General features: G+C 42.9%; 1 pseudogene across 1 annotated transcript; it reads left to right on the top strand.

Moving 5' to 3' along the window:
- The first annotated feature begins 209 nt into the window (after positions 1-209).
- Positions 210-7097, top strand: LOC308643721 (biotinidase-like; annotated as a pseudogene). Its single transcript, XR_014024403.1, has 3 exons — positions 210-357; positions 4197-4347; positions 5919-7097. The product of XR_014024403.1 is annotated as a biotinidase-like (transcript).
- Positions 7098-7433: the final 336 nt, after the last annotated feature.

The following is a 7433-nucleotide window of genomic DNA, read 5'->3' as shown; positions in this document are numbered from 1 at the left end:
TTGAGCACAAGAGCAAGCCTTCACACTAATGTCATTAAATTCATCATTCCAGCCTGAGGGTGATTTAGGGATCTTTACTTGACCTCCCACATATCAGTTTCCTGCACGTCATTCACACATTTGGTACATACCTCACTTATGTCTCTGCTGAAGTCAGTGTAAAAAAAAAAAAAATCCCAGCCATGCCCACAGATGACCTGCTGCCCCGATCCAGTCAAGGGCAGCATTCCTTGGGTGGAGGTGTTTGCTCCACTGCACTGAGTCTAGCACCTCAGTTTCACCCTCACTTGCTTCTCCATCCTGTTTCCAAGACCGTCCTGGGACATTGAGCAGATGCCACACTGAATCCCAGAGATTGTGAATAGGATTCCCCAGCTTTCCAGTTTTAATGGAAACCTGTGCCATGGTTTTGAGGAGACTGCACAGGCTGCAAGACACCATTGCATTATTAGTGGTCCAGGGGCGGGGATGGAGCTATCAGAGGATCCGTTTGGTGCTCACTGGTCGCTCAGCCGCCCTACATGGCTGCCTGTGTTAAAGCAGCTGCTTAGACAAACTGATGGGGAGCATGTGTCAGAGTTGTCCATCAGATTTGCTTTAAGGGCACAGGTTTCTAAACAAGCCAACTGAAGTGTTGCTCTCTTCACGGAGGCACTCGGGGAAATGGGAGTTTACAGATGATTAGCTGGTCAGGCACTTGGGTTGGTGACCTTCCTTCATTCCTTAGAGGGAATTCTTGATCTCAGCAAAGTCTATCATCAGAAAATGGCTGGTGATGTTCATCAGGAGTGCTGACAGCTTGTCACATCAGACCCAAAGTTCTGCCCAGCTCAGGCTTAGTTCCTAGCCTCATTCCTGGCTGCTGTGTACTCAGGGATTGCAATTTAATTTTTGTATTAATCTAATATGTATATATAAATCCATAAGGAACCATCCAGTGCTCTCAAAATTTTAATTTAAGGAAAATATCTGTTTACACATAAATTTTAAAAAGTTAAAGTATGACTTTTTTTTTTTGGTACAGGGGATTGAACCCAGGGGTGCTCTACCACTGAGCTAAGTTCCTCGTCCTTATTTTTATTTTGAGAAAGGATCTTACTAAGTTGCAGAGGCTGTCCTCAAATATAATCTTCCTGCCTCAGCCTCCTGAGTTGCTGAGATTACAGATGTGTGCCACCATGCCCAGCGAAAGCATGCCTGCAAATATAAATGAACAAAGTATTTATTTAACTCATTAACTAATGAAGTAACCAGTAACATGGCAAAGCTAGTTCGAAGGAGAATATGAGGAATGAAAATGTATCTATCAGCAGCCCATGGAATAGTGAAATGAATCTGCTAATAGATACAAAACTGACTAAAAGCATATAGGACAACACAATTGTAATCTTTGGGATGATCTTTTTAAAAAATATTGTTTTTTTAGTTGTTGATAGACTTTTATTATACTTCTGTATATGGGGTGCTGAGAATCAAACCCAATGCCTCACACTCAGCCAGGCAAGCGCTGTACCACTGAGCCACAGCCTTAGCTGCTGGGATCATCTTTTTTAAAAACTTTTTTTTTTTTTTAGTTGTAGATGAACACAATACCTTTGTTTTATTTATCTTTTTATGTAGTGCCGAGGATAGAACCCAGGGCCTCACACATACTAGGTAAGCACTCTACCACTGAGCCACAACCCCAGTCCCTGGGGTCATTTTTTAACTAATAGTGGTATATTCTCTAGATAAATAAGCCTTAAGTGATCCTGTTGATCAATACTCCAGTATAATTTGGAAAAGCACTCATTCTTCATCTTGCTTTACTTCTAAAATTGCAGTAATTTTTCTTTTTTTTTTAAAGAGAGAGAGAGGGAGAAAGAGGGAGAGAGAGAGAGAGAGAATTTTTTTAATATTTATTTTTTTAGTTATCGGCGGACACAACATCTTTGTTTGTATGTGGTGCTGAGGATGGAACCCGGGCCGCATGCATGCCAGGCGAGCGCGCTACCACTTGAGCCACATCCCCAGCCCGCATTAATTTTTCTTTATACAATCAACTGGTAGGGTATGGCCAGTCTCACTGTGCTGCAGGTCGTATACCTTAGTGTAACCTTTCTGGAAAGTTATTTGACAATGTGTGTTGGTAAGAACTTAAAATTGGGACTGGGGATATAGCTTAGTAGCAGAGGGCTTGCCTTGCATGTGAAAGGCCTTGGGTTTGATCTATAGCACCAAAAAGGAAAAAAAATATAATTTTTCATACTCTTTAACCCAGAAATTTAACTTATAAAACTTCATTCTAAAGAAACATTGAAGGATTTGGGCTGGGGTTGTGGCTCAATGGTAGAGTGCTCACCTCGCATGTGAGAGACCCTGGGTTCGATCCTCAGCACCACATAAAAATAAATAAGCAAAATAAAGGTATTGTGTTCAACTACAACTAAAAAATAAATGTTAAAAAATGCAAAAACTTAAAAAAAGAAACATTCAAGGATTCTAAGACTTGTGTATAAACCTCATTAAGTAAATGTTTTGAGTATGCTGTATGCAGATGGTCACCAGAGTTTTCTTTTTATCATAAAAAGTTGGAAACAATTCAAATATCCAATAACAAAGGAGGAAGTATGGTGTCCTCTTAATGTGGACATTACAAATGGATATGGAGATATGTGTGTGTACACATATACATATGTACACACACACACACACGCTTTTTGTTTAGATAGGGTCTCACTAAGTTGCCCAGGCTGTTCCTGAACTTGTCAGCCTCCTGCCTCAGCCTCCTGAGTCACTGGGATTACAAGTGTGCACCACCGCCCCTGGCTAGGGTTGTAAGTTCTTCATTTTTCTGTTTTCTGAATTCTCTACAGTTAAACTTTGAAGCTTTTATAACCAGGAAACAAAACAGTTTCCAGTGCACTTCAGAAATAAGTGTCTCAAACTTGCTTGCTATGTTAGATTTTCACACCTTCTAGAACCATCAACCTTGTCCACCTTCTGCACAGGGACTGTGTTCTAGGCTTGATGTTTTTATTTTTATTTTTTACTTATTTTTTAGTTATAGTTAGACACAATACCTTTATTTTACTTATTTATTTTTATGTGGTGCTGAGGATTGAACCCAGAGCCTCGAACGTGCTAGGTGAGTGCTCTACTGCTGAGCCCCAGCCCCAGTCCTAGGCTTGATGTTTCAATCCATGTGAATGGAGAGCAACAGCAGAATGAGGCCCTGGTGCTGAGAGCTGAGGGTTGACCCGTTTGTATTTTGTTAGGTTGCTGCAGACATCACAGGGAACTCAGGGTGCCCCCAGGTGTGGGAGAAGGCCTGTAAGGTGCCAGAATCCTAATGTGAGCCTACTAATTCCCAGTTGGGAACTGAGATTTCAAGTGAGTCCTCATTTCCATGTTGAAATCAACACACTTGACTCTTACCCATTGGTCCCAACCTTGGCTGCACATTAGAATCACCTGGGGATCCTTTAAACAAACGCTGTTGCTAGGACCCCATCCATAGTTAACTGAGTCAGACTTTTTAGGGGCAGGCCCCAGGATCACTGGTTTTTCAGAAGTTCCCCAATTGCTTGTAATCCCAGTGACTAGGGAGGCTGAGACAGGAGGATCACTAGTTCAAAGCCAGCCTCAGCAACTTAGCAAGGCCCCATAGTAACTTAGTGAGACCCTGTCTCAAAAAATAACAAGGGCTGGGATGTGGCTCAGTGGTTAAACACTCCTGCGTTTATTCCCTAATACCAAAAACAAAACGAAACAAACCCAGTTCCCTGATTTAGAACAGAATGAAGTTGAGAACTACTGGAGTAAAGAGGCACCTCATCTGTTAATGGGTCCAACGTTTGAGGCCCTTTGTAATCAGCTCCACCTCCTATTTCACCACTGAGAACTCTAGACCCCTTCTAATGGCCTGCCGAGTAAAATTCTGCTCCTTCAGCAGCTTACTCACCCTCCTTCCCTGACACACTCAGGCACAAGTGATGCATGTTCCTGGAGGGCTTTGTCTTTGTGCCTTTAGGGTTGGACTAAGCAAGCCAGCATCCCCAACACTAGGATCCCTGATGAAAGTCCAGCCACCAGCTCTCTATCTCTGGCTCTGGTACAGTTAACGCCTCGGTGGTTGCCCAGGGTGTGAGCTAATGAATGAAGTGGTGCTTCTCAATGTCTGATACCAGACTACACTGTGCTGTTCTGACTTGCAGGGCGTGCAGATCATAGTGTTTCCAGAAGATGACATCCACGGCTTCAACTTCACAAGAACGTCCATTTACCCATTTTTGGACTTCATGCCATCTCCCCCAGCTATTCAAGTGGAACCTGTGCCTGGAGCCCCACTGTTTCAATGACACAGAGGTACGTGAGGACCTTAGTCTTCCTCTTCAGCAGGCTGAGGGCATGGAGAGATGAACCAAGCTAGCACCCGAAAGCCAAGCATGCTAACTGAGATCTAAAGGAGACCCAAGGACCTGAAAAATCAAACCCAAATTCCACGAGCTATATTCAGCTAAAAGACTGTCTGGTGGTATTAGGCATTTTCCATCAATGGATCTTTCCATTTATTATCTACACAAGAAATACATGAACATAAACTTATTAAACAAGCCAAATAGAAGTAAAAAGGTAAAAGTTTTTGTAAGCATATAGAAGTTTTTCTGTAAGATAAAATTCCTAGTAATGATCACAATTGCTAGACTGTGGAATCAACCCAGATGCCCTTCAATAGATGGATAAAAAAAATGTGGCATTTATATACCATGGAGTATTATGCAGCACTAAAAAATGTCAAAATCACGGAATTTGCAGGGAAATGGATGGCACTAGAGCAGATTATGCTTAGTGAAGCTAGCTAATCCCTAAAAAACAAATACCAAATGTCTTCTTTGATATAATGAGAGCAACTAAGAGCAGAACAGTGAGGCTGAGCAGGAAGAAAAGATTAGCATTAAACAGAGACATGAGGTGGGAGGGAAAGGGAGAAAAAAAAGGGAAATCACATGGAAATGGAGGGAGACCCTCATTGTTATACAAAATTATATATAAGAGTTTACGAGGGGAATGGGAAAACAAACATGGAGGGAAATGAATTTCAATAGATGGGGTAGAGAGAGAAGATGGGAGGGAAGGGGAGGGGGGATATTAGAGGATAGTAAAGGTAGCAGAATACAACAGTCACTAATATGGCAGTATGTAAAAATGTGATGTGTAGCAGATGTGATTCTGCAATCTGTATTTGGGGTAAAAATGGGAGTTCATAACCCAATTGATTCTAATCTATGAAACATGATTTGTCATGAGCTTTGTAATGTTGTGAACATACAATAAAAAAAAAAAATAAAAAGAAAAAAATAAAGAAAAAAATTCCTAGTAATGACATTTCTTGAAGGCTGTGCAAATTTTAAATTAAAGAGTACCAAATTGGGCTAGGGCTGTGGATCAGTGGCAGAGCACTTGCCTAGCACGTGTGAGGCACTGGGTTCAATACTCAGCCACATAAAAATAAAAAAAAAGGTATTATATATAAAAAAAAGTACCAAACTTCTCCCTAAAGAGGTTTTTCACTTTCCATCCCCAATAATAGTAAGGCCTGTTTTCCCATCCTTTGGTCAGTGCAAATAGTATGACCTTTAGAATTTTTGCCAATCTAATGAAGGTGAAAAATAATATGTCATTGTTATTTTAATTTGCATTTCCCTATAACTCAAGTGGTTCAGCTTCTTTTCAGCTATTTCTTGGTCGTTTGTTTTGTTCTTCCTGAATCACCTGTTCATCTCCTTTGCATGTTTTCAGTGGTGATTGTTTTCTATTGACTTATGAGAGCTGTTATATATTATGGACCCAATGAAGAATTTTTTATTAAAAATATGAGATAAAAGGCAGAATATTTAAAATCCACATTTATGCCCTTTTCCGCCCACCCTTCCAAGGTCCTCCAGTGCCTGAGTTGCATGGCCATCAGGGGAGAGATGTTCTTAGTGGCCAACCTTGGGACAAAACAGCCATGTCACAGCAATGACCCAGGGTGCCCAAATGATGGGAGATACCAGTTTAACACAAATGTCATTTTCAGCAATAATGGAACCCTTGTTGACTGCTACCGAAAACACAACCTCTACTTCGAGGCAGCTTTTGATATCCCTCTTGACGTGGATCACATCACTTTTGATACTCCCTTTGCTGGCAGGTTTGCATCTTCACCTGCTTTGACATACTGTTCTTCAACCCTGCCATCAGACTGCTGAGAGACCCCCCGAGGTGAAGCACGTGGTGTACTCGAGAGCCTGGATGAACCAGCTCCCGCTCTTGGCGGCCATCGAGATTCAGAAAGCCTTTGCCATTTGGCCTTTGGTGTCAATGTCCTGGCAGCCAACATCCACCACCCATCTCTGGGAATGACAGGGAGTGAGTGGCATATACACCCCTCTGAAGTCCTTTTGGTACCATGACATGGAAAGCCCCAAAGGTCATCTTATCATTGCCCAGGTAGCCAAAAATCCACTGGGTCTTGCTGGTATGGAGAACGCAACAGGTAAAACAGACCCTTCCCACAGCAGGTTTTTAAAAATCGTGTCAGGTGAGACATACTGTGAAAAGGATGCTCAGAAAGTCCACTACAAAGCCGCCAGGTGGAACATGGATGATCCTCCCACCTTTCACTCTCAGATGATGTATGACAACTGTACCCTGGTCCCCGTCTGGGGAAAGGAAGGCTATCTCCAAGTCTGCTCCAACAGCCTCTGCTGCCATTTGCTATATGACAGGCCCACCCTGTCCCAAGAGATGTATGCCCTGGGGGGTCTTTGATGGCTTCCACACTGTGAATGGCACTTACTACATCCAAGTGTGCACCCTGGTCAAGTGTGGGGGTCTTGGCGTCCACACCTGTGGGCAGGAGATCACAGAGGCCATTGGGATATTGGAGTTTCACCTGTGGGGCAACTTCAGCACTTCCTATGTCTTTCCTCTGCTTCTGACTTCAGGGATGACCCTGGAAATCCCCTGACCAGCTTGGCTGGGAGAATGACCACTCTTTCCTGAAGAAGTGAGGACTGTCCTCTGGTCTGGTGACAGTGGTTCTCTATGGGCGGTTGTATGAGAATAACTAGGACAAGTGTGTGATTTGTGAGTGGGCCCTGGCTGTCACATGGCAGCCCCGCCCCTCCACAGGCCAGAGCATGTACACAGGAACACCTCCCCCTGGGGGTTGCCACCCACTTCTGGGGCACCAGATCCCACCTGGGAACTGTGGGAAGAGGTGGGAGAGGCAGGTTCCCTTCTTCCTCCTACATGTCAGTGCTTGAGATGTTTTCTGGTATTTTCTAATTTTTTTTTTTTTAGTTGTAGATGGACACAATACCTTTATTTTATTTGTTTTTCTATTTTTATGTGGTGCCAGAGACTGAACCTAGTGCCTCACACATGCTAGGCAAGTGCTCTACCAC

The sequence above is a fragment of the Spermophilus citellus genome (assembly GCF_964194105.1).
Source record: "Spermophilus citellus genome assembly, chromosome: 3".
Lineage (NCBI taxonomy): Eukaryota > Metazoa > Chordata > Mammalia > Rodentia > Sciuridae > Spermophilus > Spermophilus citellus.
The sequence above is the reverse complement of the archived record's forward strand: the minus strand, read 5'-3'. Positions and strand labels throughout refer to the sequence as shown.